This window comes from Pongo abelii, chromosome 12 (genome assembly GCF_028885655.2).
Source record: "Pongo abelii isolate AG06213 chromosome 12, NHGRI_mPonAbe1-v2.0_pri, whole genome shotgun sequence".
Taxonomy (NCBI): Eukaryota; Metazoa; Chordata; class Mammalia; order Primates; family Hominidae; genus Pongo; species Pongo abelii.
The window spans coordinates 128904545-128926409 of record NC_071997.2 but is presented as its reverse complement, the minus strand read 5'-3'; the positions used below and the strand labels follow the sequence as shown (position 1 = coordinate 128926409).

The 21865-nt window shown below is 40.7% G+C and overlaps 1 long non-coding RNA gene across 1 annotated transcript in view; it reads left to right on the top strand.

Moving 5' to 3' along the window:
* LOC129057776 (uncharacterized) overlaps nt 1-17709 on the top strand; it is a 164842-nt gene extending 147133 nt beyond the window's left edge. Inside the window, exon 3 of the long non-coding RNA XR_008522546.1 lies at nt 17393-17709. This is a non-coding gene — a long non-coding RNA (uncharacterized LOC129057776). The remainder of the gene's footprint in view (nt 1-17392) is intronic.
* Nucleotides 17710-21865: the final 4156 nt, after the last annotated feature.

Sequence of the window (21865 nt, the reverse complement as noted above, 5' to 3'; positions counted from 1 at the left end):
TCTGGGGATACCACTCAGCCTCTTTCCCCAGCCACTCCTGTCATCGCCCAATGGGCCCTGAACAAAGTGGCCATGGTGGCAGGGATGGCGGTTACACATGGGCTCAGCAAGATGGACTTCCATTCACCAATACTGATCTGGCTACGGTCAATGCCAAGGTGAACAATTTGCCAGCAGCAGAGACCAACACTGAGCCCTCGATATGGCACATTCCTTGGAGTGATCAGCCAGCTCCAACACTGAGTCCTTGATATGGCACATTCCTTGGAGTGATCAGCCAGCTCCAACACTGAGCCCTCGATATGGCACCATTCCTTGGAGTGATCACCCAGCTCCCTGGTGGCAGGTTGATTATATTGGACCTCTTTTTTATCATGGAAAGGGCAGAGGGTTGTCCTCACTGGAATGGAAACTTACTTCAGATTGGGTTTGCCTGTCCTGCATGCAATGCTTCTGCCAAGACTACCATCCGTGGACTCTTGGAATGCCTTATCTGCTGTGGTGGTGTTCCACACAGCATTGCCTCTGACCAAGGCACCCACTTTATGGGTAATGAAGTGTGGCAGTGGGCTCATGCTCATGGAATTCACAGGTCTTACCATGTTCCCCCCATATCCTGAGGCAGCTGGATTGACAGAATGGTGGAATGGCCTTTTGAAGTCACAGTTACAATGCCACCTAGGTGACAATACTTTGCAGGACAAGGGCAAAGTTCTCCAGAAGGCTGTGTATGCTCTGAATCAGTGTCCAATATATGGTCCTGTTTCTCCCATAGCCAGGATTCACAGGTCCAGGAATCAAGTGGTGGAAGTGGAAGCGGCACCACTCACCATCACCCCTAGTGATCCCCTAGCAAAATTTTTGCTTTCTGTTCCTGTGACATTATGTTCTGCTGGCCTAGAGGTCTTAGTTCCAGGGGGAGGAACACTGCCATGAGAGAACACAAGGACAATTCCATTCAGCTGGAAGTTAAGATTGCCACCTGGACACTTTGGGCTCCTCCTAACTTTAAGTCAAGAGGCTAAGAAGGGAGTTACAGTGTTGGCTGGGGTGATTGACCTGGACTATCAAGATGAAATCAGTCTACTACTCCGCAATGGAGGTAAGGAAGAGTATGCATGGAATACAGGAGATCCATTAGGGTATCTCCTAGTATTACCATGCCCTGTGATTAAGATCAATGGGAAACTACAACAGCCCAATCCAGGCAGGACTACAAATGGCTCAGACCCTTCAGAAATGAAGGTTTGGATCACTCTACCAGGAAAAAAAACCATGGCCTGCTGAGGTGCTTGCTGAAGGCAAAGGGAATACAGAATGGGCAGTAGAAGAAGGTAGTCATCAATACCAGCTATGACCACCTGACCAGTTGCAGAAATGAGGATTGTAATTGTCATGAGTATTTCCTCGTTCTTTTGTTAAAAACATGTTTGTGTGTGTGTACACTTGTACTAAGAAAATATCTTCATTTTATTTCCTTTTTCCTTTATCATGTGACATAAGATTTATTGACATCATATCAGCATTTAAGTATTGTTAACTTTATGTAATACCATTTGGTTTGGGGATTGGTGCATTTCCAGTTGTACAAAGGATGGTTGTATTATGTTAGGCATAATTATGATCTTATTACTGCCTTTATTTGAAGATCATGTATGATCTCCAGAGATGTGTATGGGTTCAAGTTGACAAAGGGTGGACTTGTGATGGTTAATACTGAGTGTCAACTTGATTGGATTGAAGGAAGCAAAGTATTGATTCTGGGTGTGTCTGTGAGGGTGTTGCCAAAAGAGATTAACGTTTGAGTCAGTGGACTGGGAAAGGCGGACCCACCCTTAATCTGGATGGGCAAAATCTAATCAGTGGCCAGTGTGGCTAGAATATAAAGCAGGCAGAAAAATGTAAAAAGGCTAGAGTGGTTAGCCTTCCAGCCCACATCTTTCTCCTGTGCTGGATGCTTCCTGCCCTTGAGCATTGGACTCCATGTACTTCAGCTTTGGGACTCAGACTGGCTTCCTTGCTCCTCAGCTTGCAGACAGCCTATTGTGAGACCTTGTGATTATGTGAGTTAATACTACTTAAAAAACTCCTATATATATAGAACTAATAGGAGAGAGATATATATATATTTCCTATCTATCTATCTCTCTGTCTCTCTGTCTCTCTGTCTCTCTGTCTCTGTCTCTCTCTCTCTCTCTCCCCTATTAGTTCTATCCCTCTAGAGACCCCTAATACATATGTATACACACATGTGCACACACACACATAGGTAATTCCTCCCCATCTAAAGCATACCAACCAAACCATTCTCTGGATGTTATTAAAAAGAACTAGAATGAACAATTGTTTTATTACCAAATAGCATGTGTAATAGGCATAGGGAAATTAATGTTTTCCAGCTGGCTTAAGGGAACTTGGATCAAGCCCACGTTAAAGGAAGAAGAAAACAGTTATGAGTCTACCCAGAAGGAGACCAGAAAATGTAGGCCTATTGTTGTCACTCACATGGAGGACAAGCTCCTGACCAGCTGGCTGGACAAGAGGACCTAGGTGTTTTGAAGATATTTCCAGACTGAAAGATACTTATGCCCATTGTTTGGGTGGTCACACAGTAGCTCATGGCACAACATCAAGCCTTTTTTTTTTTTGAGAGTCTTGCTCTGTTGCCCAGGTTGGAATGCAGTGTGATCTTGGCTCACTGCAACCTCTGTCGCCCAGGCTCCAGTGATCCTCCCACTTCAGCCTCTCAAGTAGCTGGGACTACAGGTGTGCATCTGGCTAAGTTTTGGATTTTCTTTTCTTTCTTTTTTCTGTAGAGACCAGGCTTGCCATGTTGCCCAGACTGGGCTCAAGCGATCCACCTGTCTTGGCATCCCAGAGTGCTAGGATTACAAGCATGAGCCACTGTGCCTGGCCATATCAAACTTTTTAAGAGTCCACTGGAAATTTCTGGAGTCTGGTGAAACTCACGCATGGGCCTGGGACCGTGGTGAAAATGGATGTAAAAGGCACTTTATGAGTCTCTTTGAATAGCAATTCACTTTCTGCTCTGTGATTGTCAGAGGTGGGTGACTCAAGGAACTGGCCTTTTTTTTCAGACCATGTGAAAGTTCTGTTTGGGCAAACACCATGTACTACACATTTTATACAATTATTAGTTACATGCAGAAAGCTGAGTAGTCATGTTAAAAGGCCAGTCATGTCAAAAAGACTCATTTTGGTCAATAAAGCAAGTAAGTCCAATTTAGTTCTCTGTTTGTTGAGTAATATCTGGATAGTTTTTGCTTCACTTCAGGAAGCATTTAAATATTACACAAGATAATCTAGTCTCCTGGATGTTGAAATTAGCACTGAGAGTCAGGCTGGAACCTCAAGTCGGGGGGTTTGTAGGTTTGCATGTGCTTTAAATCCTTAGATAAAGGATTTAAACACCAGTCTCTTTACTTATTAGCTGTGAGGCTTTGGCCACTTAATCACCTTGTTTCTCCATCTGTGAGGTGGGCATGCTAATAGCACCTACTTCATTGAGTTGTTAAGTAAACTAATCTGCACAAAGTGTTTAAATTCTCCCTGAAACACAGTAAATGCTATGGAAATGTTAGTCATTGTTATTCAGAATTTAGCAGAATAGAATAAATACCCCTCCATGAAGAAAGCAAAAACACAAAAACAATTTTGAGACTCCAGGAGTCACACCCATACAAATGGGCCTCAGGGAGCCATACACCTAGGATCCTGGAGTATTCTGTGGGGAAAGGTGCCTTTGAAAGTTGAAAGTGGTCGTGAGGCTTTTGGTCAAGAAACTGGAGTTCCACCAGTGGTGTTTATCTCCTTTTCGGGAAGATGCTTGGCAACAACCAGTTTGTATGACTAGTACCATCAAGGATGACATATTTCCCAGATCCTTTAAATCAAGCCGAGGGTATGTGTTTTACTATAGTGCTAACCATGATAGTTATAAATAATTAGAAAAAGGGAACTGTTTCACAGATGGAACTGTATTTACCATAGACCTTAATTATTTGTTAGTTTTTATAAAGACTCTCTGCCACCTTCGTACCGTCTGAGCTGGAGGGGAGTTCTGTTTATGATTGAGGGACTTCAATTCTCTTGTTTTCAAAAAGTGTGCAAATCACTCTCTCACTTTCTTCTGCTTTCTTTTTTTGTTATATTTTAAAATATAGACCCAGCATACATAAACCAAAATTCGTGACGTATGGAAGTTATAAAGCATGACTGTCATGAACACTTGTAAACCCATCACCCTCCCAAGGGCTAGAACTTACTTAGTCTCTGTCCCCCGTCTCATACCCACTCTCCTGCCAGCCCCTTGGAGCTGGACTCTGAATTGTATGTTTATTATCTACTTGCCCTTTTCAATGGTTTTATCACATATGTATTTGTTGTGTGTTGAATTTTGTTCCTCCCCACATTCTTACTTCTTGTATCTCAGAATGTGACCTCACTCAGAGATAGTGGCTTTATAAAACTAATCAAGTTAAAATGGGGTCATTAGTGTGGACCCCAATCTGATATGACTGGAGTCCTTATCAAAAGGGGAAATTTGGAGACACAGGCATTATAGGGAGAGCATCATGGGAACATTGAGATGGCCGTCACAAGCCGATGAGAGAGACTTGGACCAAATCCTCCCCTCAACCTCAGAAGGAAGCAGCCCTGACAACACCTTGATCCTCAGACTTCTGGCCTCCAGAACTGTGGGATGATAGATTTCTGTTGTTTAAGCCACCTCGTATGTGGTACTTTGTCATGGCAACCCCAATGCAGTAGTATGTAAGTCTAAAGACACGTTTTCTTTTGTTTATTTCTGAGCACCATGAACATGGTGAAACGTATCTTCTGGGACTTGCTTTTCTCACTCAACATTGTGTTTTTAAGATTCACCTATGTTGTCATATGTCTGATGCTCTACTTGTAAAGCTACTGGAATTTATATTCCTCTTCATTGTCATTTGGGTGGGCACTCTTTTATTAAAAACTTTATCAGCCTTTCTGTCTCTAAATTCTTCACTAACCATCAAGTATTATTTAACCAGTGTGATCTGAGCTGAGTTGGAGGAGTGTTTCCAGCTTCTCTTTTTTCCTACTTAACTTCCTTCTTCCCTTGCTGTCTTTCCACACCAGAGCTCTGCTCTTTTGGACTTCTAAAAAATTTCCAGGATTGAGGTCAAGATTGTTGGTTTTTCTTCCTTCATCAGTTTACCTACATGGAGATGGCTCATAGGAAAGAGAGATGCACTGCAACCCAAGGACTTCCAGAAAGCAAATAGAATCCTGAAACTGTAAAAGCACAAGTGAGAGGAGAAGGAGGCCTGGGGAACATGTATGTCTCACCTCTGGACCCAGAGAGGCAGGAGTAGGTTTTCTAACGGGGTTTTTCTGATTCCTTGCTATTATACTTCACCTCCCAGTGAGGCATGTCTGTGAGCTGTTGATGCTTGAGTGCGTTCTCCCATGTGCCTTAGCATAGATGGGAGACCATAAAATTAGGTCCATAGATACCAATACAAATGGAAAACCGTGATCAATGAAAAAGGTGTTATAGATCAAACATTGATATTTTCCTTATTTGATTAAATAACCTGTCACTTTACCCAGTAGATAATCATTATTTTAATAAAATGAGATTTATGATACTCATAATCTGTTTATTGAATTCATATAAAATTATTGAAAAGTGATATAGCGTAACTCATCCTTTTCTTTAAAATATAAATATTCAGTGTTTATATCCTTCAAATGAAAGGGAATGTTCTCAGACCTGGCAATGAATATCATTAACTTCTATCTCACATTATATACCGGCTAAAGAATTGAGAAACTTCTTTAATAAAGGCAGTGCAAACTGCAGAGACTGTGGAGACTGAATTACGAGTTTTAATAACCACCATTGCAAATATTTGCATATTCAACTTGTTCAGACGTTATTGATTTGTTTGCCCTCTACACATGTGGAAAATAGATTTGAAAGCATGATAATAGGCCTGCACTTCTCTATTCGAGAGATTATTTTAGGTTTGGGGGAAGGAATCTAGCTCCAAGGCAGGGGCGGGGCGGGGAGGCAATGGAAGTGACAGCAGGGAGCGCTCCCAGCAGGCAGGTAGGATGGAGGATGCAGATTCCCCCAGACCAGCGTCCCACCCACCCACAGCTCTCAGGCGGCCTGAGGCAGATGGAACTCACCCTTGATTTCTTAACAGTTGACATCACGTTGATCACTGACTGAATTGATACTGAAAATGAAATCGCTCTGGGCTTTGTTCCTTCCTTCAGCCTACAGCTAGTGCCTAGTCAATGGCACCATGCCCCCATGCAGAATGACCTGCTAATGTGTCTTTCTTGTGATTACTCCTCCATTTAATCCAGTGCCCCACTCCCACCCTCCACAGTCCCCAGGCCACTGGAGCTCAGTTGATGGGATAAAGCCACTCATACTGTATCTAGACTTAGAGACGGCCAATGACACTGACCGGACAGGCCCTTCCTGATCCTTTATCACCTGTCCCTGGCCTGGCCTTCCAGCCCCCACTATTGCCACAGGCCACGTGGGCGCTGGCTCCTGTGGTCTCCTCTCCCTAGAAGACTTTCCTCTGCTCTTCCTTTTCTCTTGGTGAGTTCAGACTTCCCACATCCACGTCATTACTACATAGCCAATCATAGAAAAAAATGTTTAAAGAATTTTAGGTAATTTGAATTTTCCCAAAGTATATTACAATGAAAATGGTTCCCTTATTCAAAGTATAATAACAATTGAATACTGTATATACAGAAAATAGAAGGGAAACCCAGGGAGGTTTTTTTAAATTTTTTTAATTTTACTTTAAGTCCTGGGATACATGTGCAGAACATGCAGTTTTGTTACATAGGTATACATATGCCATGGTGGTTTGCTGTACCTATCAACCAGTCATCCAGGTTTTAAACCCCACATGCATTAGGTATTTGTCCTAATCCTCTCCCTCCCCTTGCCCCCAACCCCTTGATAGGCCCTGGTGTGTGATGTTTCCCTCAACCCAGGGAGGTTTTAATTGTATGTTTAAAGATGATTATCTAGTTATACACATAGATTTTTTGGGGTAATATGATTTATTAAAATAGTATAAAACCATAAAACATTTTCATATTGTGTGATAACTAAGTTATTAACAGATGAACATCCTTTTCATGCCAAGCTGCTGCAGAGCTCTTACCAATTTACTTGGAGTAGAAACCAACTTTCTATCTCACAGTGTTCTTTTCTGTTGTCTTATGGGGAGGGAGTTGTCACAGATAGGCTAGATTGTGTAATACACTTGGAGTTAGACTGCCAGGTTTTCTTCTTAAATTTCCAATGTGCATTCCTCAGTTAGCATTAGCATTTTCTTTCTTTTCTTTTTTCCTATAGCAGTCTTGGAATAAAGATTAAAATACTTTGTACAATTCATGATGCAGTGGAAAGAAGAGGCCCTCAGTGCTGTGAACCATAATTCAGTTATTAATAAATGGTTCTATGGGAACAGGAATGGTTCCACTGGATATGAGTGGAAAGCCTACCATGTAAAATTGGATTATGATTATTTTTATTAAAAATGAGAATAATTTAAATTGAAAAATGAAGCAGCAATTTCAGAATTAGGTCATGGAGGAATCTAACGTTTTCTCTTGGGGGGGTGAGGACAAGTAGCCTGGTCAGGGCTGGAAGCCATAGGAGAGGATCCCTGCTTAGAGGTCAGGTCAGTCCTTCCTGGATCTTTGATATGGTTTGGGCTCTGTGTCCCCACCCAAATCTCATCTCAAATTGTAATCCCTGGCTGGGCATGGTGGCTCATGGCTGTAATGCCAGGACTTTGGGAGGCCAAGGCAAGTGGATCACCTGAGGTCAGGAGTTCAAGACCAGCCTGGCCAACATGGTGTAACCCCATCTGCACTAAAAATACAAAAATTAGCTGGGCGTGGTGGTGGGTGCCTGTAATCCCAGCTACTCGGGAGGCTGAGGCAGGAGAATCACTTGAACCTGGGAGGTGGAGGTTGCAGTGAGCTGAGATCGTGCCACTGCACTCCAGCCTGGGTGACAGAGTGAGATCCGTCTCAAAAAACAAAAAACAAACAAACAAAAAAACCAAGCCATTGTAATCCCCATGTGTAGAGGGAGAGACCTGTAATCCCCACGTGTTGAGGGAGAGATGTGATTGGATCATGGCGGCGGCTTCCCCCATGCTGTTCTTGTGATAGTGGGTGGGTTCTCACAAGATCTGATGGTTTTACAAGGGCCTTTCCCCCTTTGCTTTCTTCTCTCTCTCCTGCCACCATGTGAAGAAGGTCCTTACTTCCTTTTTGCCATGATTATAAGTTTCCTGAGGCCTCCCCAGCCACGTGGAACTGAGTCAATTAAACCTCTTTCCTTTATAAATTAGTCAGTCTTGGGTAATATCTTTATAGCAGTGTGAAAATGAACTAATAAAAGTCTTCCATTGTCACCTGTGTAGACAGTGGTCAGAACAGTGCCTATAGCAGAACAAGCACTCAGGGAAGGTTAGCAATTTTATGCCTAATTTCTTTTTCATTTCCTATATATTTTCACAAAATGATAATGACTCCAGCTAATTAGTCTAAAAGTTGACAAGGGAGTTTGAAGGTCATTTTTTTCTTGACTATTCAAGATAAGATATCACTTTTGCCACAGCCATTTCTGTATGGAGTGGCCTTCAGACTGAACATACTTAAGTAATCATTTTGTTTGCCATATGTTGATAAAGACATTAGGTCCACCAAATTTTTAATCCTGTAATTGTTTCCAGATAAAATGTGAATAGTGTTTTTCACTCCACATTTTAAGCAAACCAGAGGTTCCATTTAGAGCCAATGATTCCTCGTGAGCGGTTTCTCATGCCGTCCAAGCCCACAGCCTTCAATCTGTTCTCATGAAGAATTTATGGACCCAGGTGGCGCTTCATGGGTGGGAACTCAGGTGGCTGCAAAGGAATCTCTTACAGATTTGGTGAGGCAACTTACACAATCTAAGTTAATTTTGTTCCTGTATTAGTGATTGAGTTCTCATGAGATCTGATGGCTTTTATTAGGGATAATAACAGGCATTCCTTTTGTTGGAAGAAAAGAGAGTTGTCAAGGTTCAACAAAAAGGACACATTTTTACTTATGCTTTCTGGAATTCTTTAATAGTGATCCAGTAACCACCAGCGTGCTGCACCGGCATTCAGACACGTCCTGGGTTTGCACAAAATGCTGCAGTAGATGATGAGTGTGCACGTTTGTGCTTGGGACAGTCCTGGGAGTTGAGGTGGGTGACAGGGGTTGGATGTCCCTGAGCAGGGGTGCCAGGAAGCTGGTTGCCTGAAGGAAGATTCATGGACTCCGAACCCTGCGTCCTTCTCACCACGTTGCCCTGCCTCCTGCTTCACAAAATAGAGGCAGTTAATCAAAATGTGTAACTCTTTTTACCAAATTAAATTATATTTTCATTTTGATTTTTATGTCAATGATGACTTAGTATCTGATTGATCTGTAATTGCCCCTGGGGCCATTATTTCAGTTTTGCTGCTCTATTTGTCTTCCCAGCCACTTTTGTAAGCACTAAGTAAAGGGAAATTGCAAAAGAGACTGCTTTTTGAAAAAAGCCTTAAGAATCATTTTGGAAGTTTGAAAAACCAAACTTGGTTTCTTTCACAAGTCTTTATTGGGGTTTCACATAATTAATGTGATTAATAAAAAACTAATCATAATTAGCAATTACCTATAATTAATTACAGTATAACTTATGTTAATGTGGCATATGCATTAACATTGTATATTATATATAACACATATTATGCATTAATAGTATATATAATATGAATACATATGACACATGAGATATACAATATATTAATATACAATTGTTAATCATACAGAGAATATACTAATATAACATTAATATAGAACATATCAACATACTACCAATATTATATTAAATAAATTATAATGATAAAATTATAATTATAAATAATGATTAATAATGACCAATAATAATATGGCTAATAACTAATTATTAAGTTGGTGCAGTAACATGGCACCCTTTTTTTGAAAAGTCAAATGGAACTTGCCATCTGATTTCTTACACCTTCTCAGAATCCTTGTGAAGTTACTGGCTGGGGATGGGAATAGTTACAGTGCAGAAACTGAAGCACAAAGATTTATATCCAGGCAGAAAGTTATTCAGGGGTGAACCTAGGGTGCGGAGTAGACAAAAGAGACCTGCAAGCCTGCGTCTCAGCCTTCAGAGGTGCAGGGAGGGTGAGGCAGTCCAGCATGTGCCTTTCCCATGCCTGCAACTCCACTCCTTAGGCTACAACCAACGTGGCCTGTCTGGCCGTTCCTGGGTGGTCTCTCTCACTGGCTCTGGCTATTCTCATACCTGCTTAGAGTGAAAACGACTTCACCATTTACTTTGAACACCAGTTGCTAGATTTTTCCAACACTTAATGCCTTGCTTTTTATAATCCATTTGAGTATTACATGAATTCCTTCTCCTGCCCCACCGCACACACATCCCGGGCTGAAAAGCTTTTGGTTTGCATTCCTGATGCAAGTGCCCAGAGCTGGTGTTCTCCACGTTTTCTTTGGACTAAGAAAGTTTATACATGAAGTATTTTTCTTCTGCCTGGCTAAAACCTGCTGAAATGGTGCAAATCAGATGTCATGGATTTGTTTTAAACAAGAGCATGTAATGAAAACCAAAACAAATTAATAAAACTATAGAGAACAGAAATACTGACAGGCTTATCAATAATGGCAAGTAGTACCCTCTGCTAGAACAAAATACTCATTTTAAATCATGAACACTTACAAAATTTTAGAAGGCAAAGTATTTATTTTTGACTCGTGGATTCAATGAATACTGGGTGGAGGAAACTGGAAGGTGGAAGTACAATAAAAGATATTTATTTGCAAGTGTGCATGTGTGTGTGGTGGCGGGTGGTGGGGGACAGATGAGGCATAGAAACGGGAGACTAAAGCGAGGCTATTTGTGTTTTTTTACATTTTTTTTTTTTTTGAGACAGAATCTTGCTCTGTTGCCCAGGCTGGAGTGCAGTGGTGCAATCTCAGCTCATGGAAGCCTCAAACTCTTGGGCTCAAGTGATCCTCCTGCCTCAGCCTCCAGAGTAGCTGGGACTACAGGTGTGCACCACCATGACCATAATTCAGTTATTAATAAATGGTTCTATGGGAACAGGAATGGTTCCACTGGATTAATTCTATTAATTATGGGTGGAAAGCCTACCATGTAAAATTGGATTATGGTAATTTTTATTAAAAATGAGAATAATTTAAATTGAAGAATGAAGCAGCAATTTCAGAATTAGGTCATGGAGGAATCTAATGTTTTCTCTTGGGGGGTGAGGAGGAGTAGCCTGGCCAGGGCTGGAAGCCACAGGAGAGAAGCCCTGCTTAGAGGTCAGGTCACTCCTTCCTGGGTCTTTGATATGGTTTAGCTCTGTGTCCCCACCCAAATCTCATCTCAAATTGTAATCGCTGGCCGGGCATGGGATTTTTTTGTATTGTTTTTGTAAAGATAGGATTTTGCCATGTTGCTTAGGCTGGGCTATTTAAGTTTGAATCAGAATAATACATAAATCAAACCCACTTATTTGTAATTACTTTATAACTTCAGATTGATTGGGCTATTCAGAAAAAAACAAATCCATATGTGGAAAATCAGGAAACCAGAAAACTTAAGTAACCCGAGTAGATTAAACCTAGAAACAGATTTTCAGATGAACAGCCCCCCCCAGGCGATAATGAGATATATATTTAAAAATATATAGATATGTTTTTTATATCTAGCTATATGTGTTTATGTAGAAAGATGCTGTATTATATATAGACATATATTTTTAAAAATATACCTCACAATGATGATAAAAGCAGATATCTGTTTGCATGTATACATATATATATATAGAGAGAGAGAGACAGAGAGGGAGAACAGCTATAAAATTAGCTCCTGTTTGTGGGAGGTTTTTTTTAACTTCTGTAAAACTGCAAACATGAGCAGCATTGCTCCCTTTAGTGGAGACTCTGCCTTGCCCTCTTTCTTTAAGGGAAGCTTAATTGAATGGAAAAGCTGTCCTTTGTGCCTGGAGGTAACAAATTTGGGTCCTGGTCAGTTGCCAGGGAAGCTGAGAAAGCCAGTGCTTGGGATCAGGGAGGAGCCTCCAGGACCAAGGTCCCCCCCGTAGCTGAACTGAGGCCCAGCAGGAGAGGCCTCAGCACGAGAGCCTCAGGCAGACTCATTGTGGCCCCATGTGCAGCACCACACAGTTCGAAAAGCGCTGCATTCTGTTGAAGTGAAGATGCTTTTAACCCATGAACTCACAGGCCTGCTTGGCTGTGCAGTGGGCACTCAGGTCTGGACACAGGGTTTCCTAGTTACCAACTGAATGCTGAGGTTCACACAGGACCTAGGATTTGCCGAAGACCTTGAGGCCAGAGGGGACACAGCCTGGAGCAGACAGCCCTGCTGCCATGGGGTGAAGGCACGGTGGAGAGACAGTGTGGCCTGCACCCATATTCTGCCTGTGCCAGTCACTGCGTGTCAGGAAAGTCTCATTTCTTGCCTGGGAAATGGGGAACAGGATGGCATCCACCTCAGCAGGTGTGTGGGCCGCGGAGTGTGTTCACATGTGCAATATGCTCCAAGCAGCGCCTGGCACTGCTATGTGCCATGAGTGTTTCCCTGTCACCATGATGTGATCTTTGCTGGCATAATTGGGCTCATGTGAACTTCAGCCCATGGGCTCCATAGCATGTCCTGAGAAAACACCAAAGTCTGCATTTTAAAGAAGATAGGACACTTGTTGAATTAATTAGGCTATGGAAAATGTAATTTATAGCTGATATTCAAGCCATTCTACAATAGATGAGTCTAAACATCTTTTAGGTTTCCCTTTACAGCAGGGGTCCCCAACCTCCCAGGCCGCTGTCTGGTAGTGGTCCATGGCCTGTTAGGAACCAGTCCACTCAGCAGGAGGTGAGTGGCATGTGAGTGTGAGAGAGTGAAGTTTCATCTCTATTTACAGACGTTCCCCATTGCTCATATTACTGTCTGAGCTCTGCCTCTTTTCAGATCAGCGGCTGCATTGGATTCTCATATGAGTGTGAACCTGTATTAGTCCATTCTCATGCTGCCATTAAAGAGATACCTGAGACTGGGTAATTTATAAAGGAAAGGGGTTTAATTGACTGACAGTTCAGCATGGCTGAGGAGGCCTCAGGAAACTTACAGTCATAAGGGAAGGGGAAGCAAACATGTCCTTCTTCAAATGGTGGCAGCAAGGAGAAGTGCCAAAGGGGGAAAAGCCCCTTATAAAATAATCAGATCTCATGAGAACTCACTCACAATCATGAGAACAGCATGAGGGTAAACACCCCCATGATTAAATCACCTTTCACCAGGTCCCTCCCATGTCACGTGGGTGTCATGGGAACTACATTTCAACTACAAATGAGATTTGGGTGGGGACACAGCCAAACCATAGCAGAGCCCTACTGTGAACCATGTGTGTGAGGGATCTAGGTTGTGTGCTCCTTATGAGAATCTAATGACTGATGATCTGAGGTAGAACTGTTTCATCCTGAAACAATCTCGCCCCCAACCGCTGCCCGTGGGAAAATTGTCTTTCACAAAACTGGTCTCTGGTGCCAAAAAGGTTGGGGACAGCTGCTCTACAGAGTATTCATTTTCACTTCTTAAAATCCTTAAAAGGTATTTACTAATAAAAAAGCAACAAACGCTCATTTCATTTTCTTAGACTCTTATGCAGTCAGGAATGATGTCAGCATATCGCAACTCAAAGCCTGTGTCTTGGGATCATAGGGACCTGGTGTGACTACAACCGGGCTCAGACCTGCACTGCTTACATGGCTTTAGACACATGGCTTCACTCCCCTGAATTTCACTCTACCACCTGGAAACTTGAGATCCCAATGCTTATTTTGGAAAATTCTTCTAGAATTGGAGGTAGCATGTGTGAGGTTCCTCATAAACAGTATTTTATACCTCTGTTACTGTTATTGTGGCGAGGGACCAGGTGGCTGAAATCATACCTGTTGGTATCTCTTTGAAATAAAGGTGAATTCATATTAGTTTCCTTGGGGTGTTGTAGCAAAGTACTGCACACTGGGGGCTTAAATGACAACAATCTACTCTCTCACAGTTCTGGAGACTGGAAGTCTGAGATCAAGGTGTCAGCAGGGTGGGCTCCTTCTGAGTGAGGGCTGTCAGGGAGAAGCTGTTCCACGGCCCTCTCCCTGGCCTGGGGATGGTTGTCTTTATGTTTCTATGGTGTTGTTAGGGTGTGTGTCCAAATTCCCACTTTTTATAAGCACACCAGTCATATCGGATTAGCACCTCCCTAACCACCACATTTCAACTTGGTTACCTCTGCAAAGGCCCTGCCTCCAAATAAGGTCACATTTGGAGGCTCTGCTAAGTAAGGACGTCAGTATTGGAGTTTTGTGGGAGCTCAACTCAATCGATTACAAATCTATTATGCATTTCTGACATCAGAGCTGGTTAAGAATATTCTTTTAGTCCTTCAGAAGTCCTTACACTTTTAGCCTAATATATAACCTCATTTACATTTACAAGAACCTACTGAGTCTATAGAAGGCCCAGTAAGCTTTTTTCTACCTTCCCTTCCCTTCCCTTCTTTCCCTTCCCTTCCCTCCCTTCTTCCTTCCCTCCCTCTCTGCCTCCCTCTCTTCCTCCTCCTCCTCTCCTCTCCTTCTTCCTTCCCTCCCTCCCTGCCTCCCTCTTTTCCTTCTCCTCTCCTTCTTTCTGCTCCCCTCCTCCCCTCCCCTCCCCTCCCTTCTTCTCTTCTCTTCTCTTTTCTCTTCTCTCTTTTCTTCTTTTCTTTCTTTCTTTCTTTCTTCCTCCCTTTCCTTCTTTCTTCCTTTCTTTCTTTCTTCTTTTTCTTTCTTTCATGATTATACACTCGTAACAAAGGATGTGAGTACACGAGGCAGTCTTCTTGCTTCATAGAGTTGAATCTTCTCTGTGGTAACACAATGTGCCCTGGTGCAGTTCTAATAGTTAATATAAACAGGGATAAAAGTTTGACCCTGGCTACTCATTGAACAAATAAAAGTTAAGCCAGTAGGGATAGCATTACTCATGTATAATATTGATAAATATAAAAATAATCATTTCCTGTGTAGGAAAGTGAGCACTCCCTTCTACTTGGGTAGGCCTAGGTGTTGATGCAGTTTTTCTGAAGGACAATTTGGCCCTCAGATGTGTTTCTAATACATCTGCAAATGTCATGATTAGGCACTATCCAAAGGAAATAATTAACATTTAAAGGCAAAACTTTTAATTTTAGATGTTAATAATATTTGAAATGGAGGATTTTCTAAGTAATGATATGGAGATGATTAAATAAATATGGCCCACCTATACACTGAAATACTATCCAACCATTTCAAAATTTTATAGATGAATATTTATTGACATGAAATGTTGTTCACAAAGTTGTAAGTTTCAAAAGGTAAAATGGGTTATAAAATATTATATTACAATTCCATTTTGGTAAGAACATGTACATGTGAACATAAAATTCTGTCTGGAAAAATATATACTGAGGTGGCAACAGAGGGTCTATCTGGTATTGCGAGCATTTTTATTTAACTCTCTTTTTGCTTGCCTCTTATTTTTTCTTTAGTGAGAATGTGGGGTTTTTTTATATACATAAAAAAGATTTATCACTATGTGACCCCCTTCTACCTTCAACCACTTTTCTCTAGGTCTGAAGCCTCAGCTGCAGTGGAGATTGTCATTAGCCTACTTATTGCCAGGAACCAGAGTTTATATACTGTTTGTTGCTTTCAGGCTGGAAGTTACCCTCCAAAGCTGTTTTCTTAACATTTCTAGATTCTATATAAATCAAAGAATTATGCTTTGAAGCTTGTGGGCTGGTACGTGGGTGGCCTTGAGATGTCGATGCTAGGGTGGTCGCCCCTAGGAGGTCAGAGGACATAAGCATTTGACCATATTCATGTTTTATTCTTTTAAGAAAATGCTACTTCAGTTGATAAGCATATTTCCTCAGCAGAGAGAGACTGCAAGATAAGAGAGTGCTCTCAAGTGGCTTGGGAATACCATAACCTTGTAAATCTGATTTAACTGAATAGACATTGAAAGCATTAAACAAACAGAATACTCTCTATTGGAGCTTTGCCTGAATAAAAGAATGTAAGAAGTATTGACTTTGTGGAACTTGATAGAACTATTATTTGTGATTGAATGCCAGATTAAATGACTGGAGAGCAGCCAAATGCCAGGTTGTAAATACACGAAGATCAGGGCAGCAGCCACCTCCCCTCTTATCACCCACTGCTTCATTCAGCTCCACCTGAGTGTCTGCGTCCTTCCTTCCCGCAATTTCTCACTTCCGTGGATGCAAATAGCCAGTCTTCTCTATCCAATACCTAGAGAGCAACTATATTATACTCAGAATGCTTCTTTTAAAAGATTAAAGAGTTCATAAATCTGCAAAGTTGTACCTTTTGGCCTCCTATTTATCTAATTCGCTGATCACATTATGTGACTTTAAGGAGCATGTCTAGCTCAGTGGTCCATTGTTAGCAGAAACAAAGCAGGGACCCAATGTTAGGGACATATTTCTTTTTATAACTGTAGGAAAAGCACACACGAATCTTGCATTCAGAAAAGTAATTTGTAGAGCACAGACAATGCTATTCTACACACATTGGTCTTTTGCTAGAAACTCAAATATTCTGCCACTCCTTTTTATCCATGATAAATGACTAGCATCGGAGTAGCGTAAGTAAGAAGTAACATTTATAGAGAGCTTTCTAGTTTATAAAATATATTTAACCTATGTTCTCTGCTTTAATATCAGTCTTTGTTTTATAACCTATCATGAATGTCAATCTTTGTTTTATCACCTATCACTAAGTTTTCCCATTTTGCTTCTGGAAAAAAATAGGAGATATACTGTTAGAAATATTATCAAAAATTAATTTTCAGCTTTCCAACTTCTGGAACTTTATAACCCTAGTTCTCAAAACTTGCTGGCTCTAGCTTTATGGTCTAGAGAACTAAGGTAAAATGGTCAAACATCTCAAGGGTTAGCCTTGATTTTAAGATTTCAAAATCTATATTCTAAATGATCTCAGTGGCAGGAGTTTCACATAAGGAATGCTGAAACCAAATGGGAAAGATGGTCTTCATAAAGGTAGGCAAGTCGTATTTACAAATTGAATTGGGAACATAGCTTTCGACAGAAATTTTAAAATGATAATTGTAATTGCCCTCATGCTATTTGTTTCAGCTCTTAAAATTTCCCAGTAACTGCGTTTATTTATTCTTTAGGTTATAATGAGAGAGCTCAGCTCAGCCCAAGTGGCAATCACACTGGAGAACCCTGGCATGGAGAACATTGCGTGTCTCAGATGCCCTGGGATGGTGGAAGGAGGTTAGACGGGCCCATTATACATATATTACTTCATGGTGTTGAAAAATCTCATCAGGAGACTCCACAGAAATACTGAACTGCCTGGAAGATAAGAGAGGCCTCTGGGGTCTTCCACATATGAAACTCCTTGTTAATGACAACCGCTTGATGATGTGTGTACAATGTTTTGGACTTGGAGAGGCTATGATGGTAAGTGTCAAGTAAATCTTATTCTTATAAAATTCCATGAAGACTTTTGCCAGAATATGTGCCTGGGACATTACATTTTTCTGCCATGACTAATACATTTTTAATAAAAAAGTTTTAACTCCCCTCAATAAGAAAAATATTATCATTACTTAACAAAAACATTGGGGAACAACTTCCCTTGAGCCAAATATATAAGTTCCAGAACTGGAGAGATCTGTATCTTATGAGGATCAAGTGCCCAGCTAGCTTTACATTCTTCTATTTATTGAATAAAGCAAAAACTTTATTTCCGAACTAAGGTATAACCTGGAATTGGCCACACATTTTCCTAGAAAGGCTCCATTTCTCTAAAATGCCAATATCCAATTGTTTTATACTTCAAATGTAATTTGCTGTCTAAATATTCTTATGTGGTTTACCTCTTTATTGTCCAATGTGCCTGTTTTCATGTAATGCTTTTTTAATTAAAAAATTTTTTTAAATTATACTTTAAGTTCTAGGGTACATGTGCACAACGTGCAGGTTTGTTACATATGTATACATGTGCCATGTTGGTGTGCTGCACTCATTAACTTATCATTTACATTAGGTATTTCTCCCAGTGTTATCCCTCCCCCCTCCTCCCACCCCACAACAGGTCGCGGTGTGTGATGTTCCTCACCATGTCCAAGTGTTCTCATTGTTCAATTCCCACCTGTGAGTGAGAACATGTGGTGTTTGGTTTTCTGTCCTTGCGATAGTTTGCTCCAAATGATGGTTTCCAGCTTCATTCATGTCCCTACAAAGGACATGAACTCATCCTTTTTTATGGCTGCATAGCATTCCATAGTATGTATGTGCCACATTTTCTTAATCCAGTCTATCATTGAGGGACATTTGGGTTGGTTCCAAGTCTTTGCTATTGTGAAGAGTGCCACAATAAACATATGTGTGCATGTGTCTTTATAGCAGCATGATTTATAATCCTTTGGGTATATACCCAGTAATGGGATGGCTGGGTCAAATGGTATTTCTAGTTCTAGATCCTTGAGGAATTCCCACACTGTCTTCCACAATGGTTGAACTAGTTTACAGTCCCACCAACAGTGTAAAAGCGTTCCTATTTCTCCATATCCTCTACAGCACCTGTTGTTTCCTGACTTTTTAATGATCGCCATTCTAACTGGTGTGAGATGGTATCTCATTGTGGTTTTGGTTTGCATTTCTCTGATGGCCAGTGATGATGAGCATTTTTTCATGTTTCTGTTGGCTGCATAAATGTCTTCTTTGGAGAAGTGTCTGTTCATGTCCTTCACCCACTTTTTGATGGGGTTGTTTGATTTTTTCTTGTAAGTTTCTTTGAATTCTTTGTAGATTCTGGATATTAGCCCTTTGTCAGATGAGGAGATTGCAAAAATTTTCTCTCATTCTGTAGGTTGCCTGTTCACTCTGATGGTAGTTTCTTTTGCTGTGCAGAAGCTCTTCAGTTTAATTAGATCCTATTTTGTCTATTTTAACTTTTGTTGCCATTGCTATTGGTGTTTTAGTAATGAAGTCCTTGCCCATGCCTATGTCCTGAATGGAATTGCCTAGGTTTTCTTCTAGGGTTTTTATGGTTTTAGGTCTAACATTTAAGTCTTTAATCAATCTTGAATTGATTTTTGTATAAGGTGGAAGGAAAGGATCCAGTTTCAGCTTTCTACATATGGCTAGCCAGTTTTCCCAGCACCATTTATTAAATAGGGAATCCTTTCCCCATTTCTGGTTTTTGTCAGGTTTGTGAAAGATGAGATGGTTGTAGATGTGTGGTATTAATTCTGAGGGCTCTGTTCTGTTCCATTGATCTATATCTCTGTTTTGGTACCAGTACCATGCTGTTTTGGTTACTGTAGCCTTGTAGTATAGTTTGAAGTCAGGTAGCGTGATGCCTCCAGCTTTGTTCTTTTGGCTTAGGATTTTCTTGGCAATGCAGGATCTTTTTTGGTTCCATATGAACTTTAAAGTAGTTTTTTTCTGATTCTGTGAAGAAAGTCATTGGTAGCTTGATGGGGATGGCATTGAATCTATAAATTACCTTGGGCAGTATGGCCATTTTCATGATAATTGATTCTTCCTATCCATGAGCATGGAATGTTCTTCCATTTGTTTGTGTTCTCTTTTATTTTGTTGAGCTGTGGTTTGTAGTTCTCCTTGAAGAGGTCCTTGACATCCCTTGTAAGTTGAATTCCTAGGTATTTTATTCTCTTTGAAGCAATTGTGAATGGGAGTTCACTCATGATTTGGCTCTCTGTTTGTCTGTTATTGGTGTATAGGAATGCTTGTGATTTTTGCACATTGATTTTGTATCCTGAGACTTTGCTGAAGTTGCTTATCAGCTTAAGGAGATTTGGGACTGAGACAATGGGGTTTTCTAAATATACAATCATGTCATCTGCAAACAGGGACAATCTGACTTCCTCGTTTCCTAATTGAATACCTTTTATTTCTTTCTCCTGCCTGATTGCCCTGGCCAGAACTTCCAACACTATGTCGAATAGGAGTGGTGAGAGAGGGCATCCCTGTCTTGTGTCAGTTTTCAAAGGGAATGCTTCCAGTTTTTGCCCATTCAGTATGATATTGGCTGTGTGTTTGTCATAAATAGCTCTTATTATTTTGAAATACATCCCATCAATACCTAGTTTATTGAGAGTTTTTAGCATGAAGGGCTGTTGAATTTTGTAGAAGTCCTTTTCTACATCTATTGAGATAATCATGTGGTTTTTGTCTTTGGTTCTGTTTATATGATGGATTACATTTATTGATTTGTGTATGTTGAACCAGCCTTGCATCCCAGGGATGAAGCCCACTTGATCATGATGGATAAGCTTTTTGATGTGCTGCTGGATTCAGTTTGTCAGTATTTTATTGAGGATTTTTGCTTTGATGTTCATCAGGGGTATTGGTCTAAAATTCTCTTTTTTTGTTGTGTCTCTGCCAGGCTTTGGTATCAGGATGATGCTGGCCTCATAAAATGAGTTAGGGAGGATTCCCTCTTTTTCTATTGATTGGAATAGTTTCAGAAGGAATGGTACCAGTTCCTCCTTGTACCTCTGGTGGAATTTGGCTGTGAATCCGTCTGGTCCTGGACTTTTTTTGGTTGGTAAGCTATTAATTATTGCCTCAATTTCAGAGCCTGTTATTGGTCTATTCAGGGATTCAACTTCTTCCTGGTTTAGTCTTGGGAGGGTGTATGTGTCCAGGAATTTATCCATTTCTTCTAGATTTTCTAGTTTATTTGCATAGAGGTGTTTATAGTGTTCTCTCATGGTAGTTTGTATTTCTGTGGGATCGGTGGTGATATCCCCTTTATCATTTTTTTATTGCATCTATTTGATTCTTCTCTCTTTTCTTCTGTATTAGTCTTGCTAGCAGTCTTTCAATTTTGTTGATCTTTTCAAAAAACCAGCTCCTGGATTCATTGATTTTTTGAAGGGTTTTTTTTTGTGTCTCTATCTCCTTCATTTCTGCTCTGATCTTAATTATTTCTCATCTTTTGCTAGCTTTTGAATGTGTTTGCTCTTGCTTCTCTAGTTCTGTTAATTATGATGTTAGGGTGTCGATTTTAGATCTTTCCTGCTTTCTTTTGTGGGCATTTAGTGCTATAAATTTCCCTCTACACACTGCTTTAGATGTGTCCCAGAGATTCTGGTACGTTGTGTCTTTGTTCTCATTGGTTTCAAAGAACAGTAATGTTTCAAAAATTACAAAATATTTTGTAATTTTTCTATAAATATATATTCTTGTTTATATCGACTGTGATTTATTTCAAAATAAGTCCACTGTAAAAGCTATCATGATATGCACTGAGTTTTTCATCTTGAAATACAATGGTATAAATAAAAGTTCATTATAGGTCTATATTCTAAATATTTTTGCAGATGTCAGGAAATCTGGCACGGAGAAAGGAGTTAGAGGAGACACATTTGTGCCCCTGGAAGTGACTCTTCACAGAGCTACAGGATTTGGCCGTCTTATGAGACCGCCTGGGCCTGCAGGATTCTTGCCTTAGCAAGGTTCATTGCTGGTGACGGTGGGAAGTACCAGATGGGAGAGCCAGGAGGGAGTTAGTTTGGCAGTGTAAACTTTCCCGTGTCACTTGAGAGGAAGAGAGAGAGTGACTGTTAGTGATGCCCCAACAATGCATTTTCAGCTCTATGTTTCCT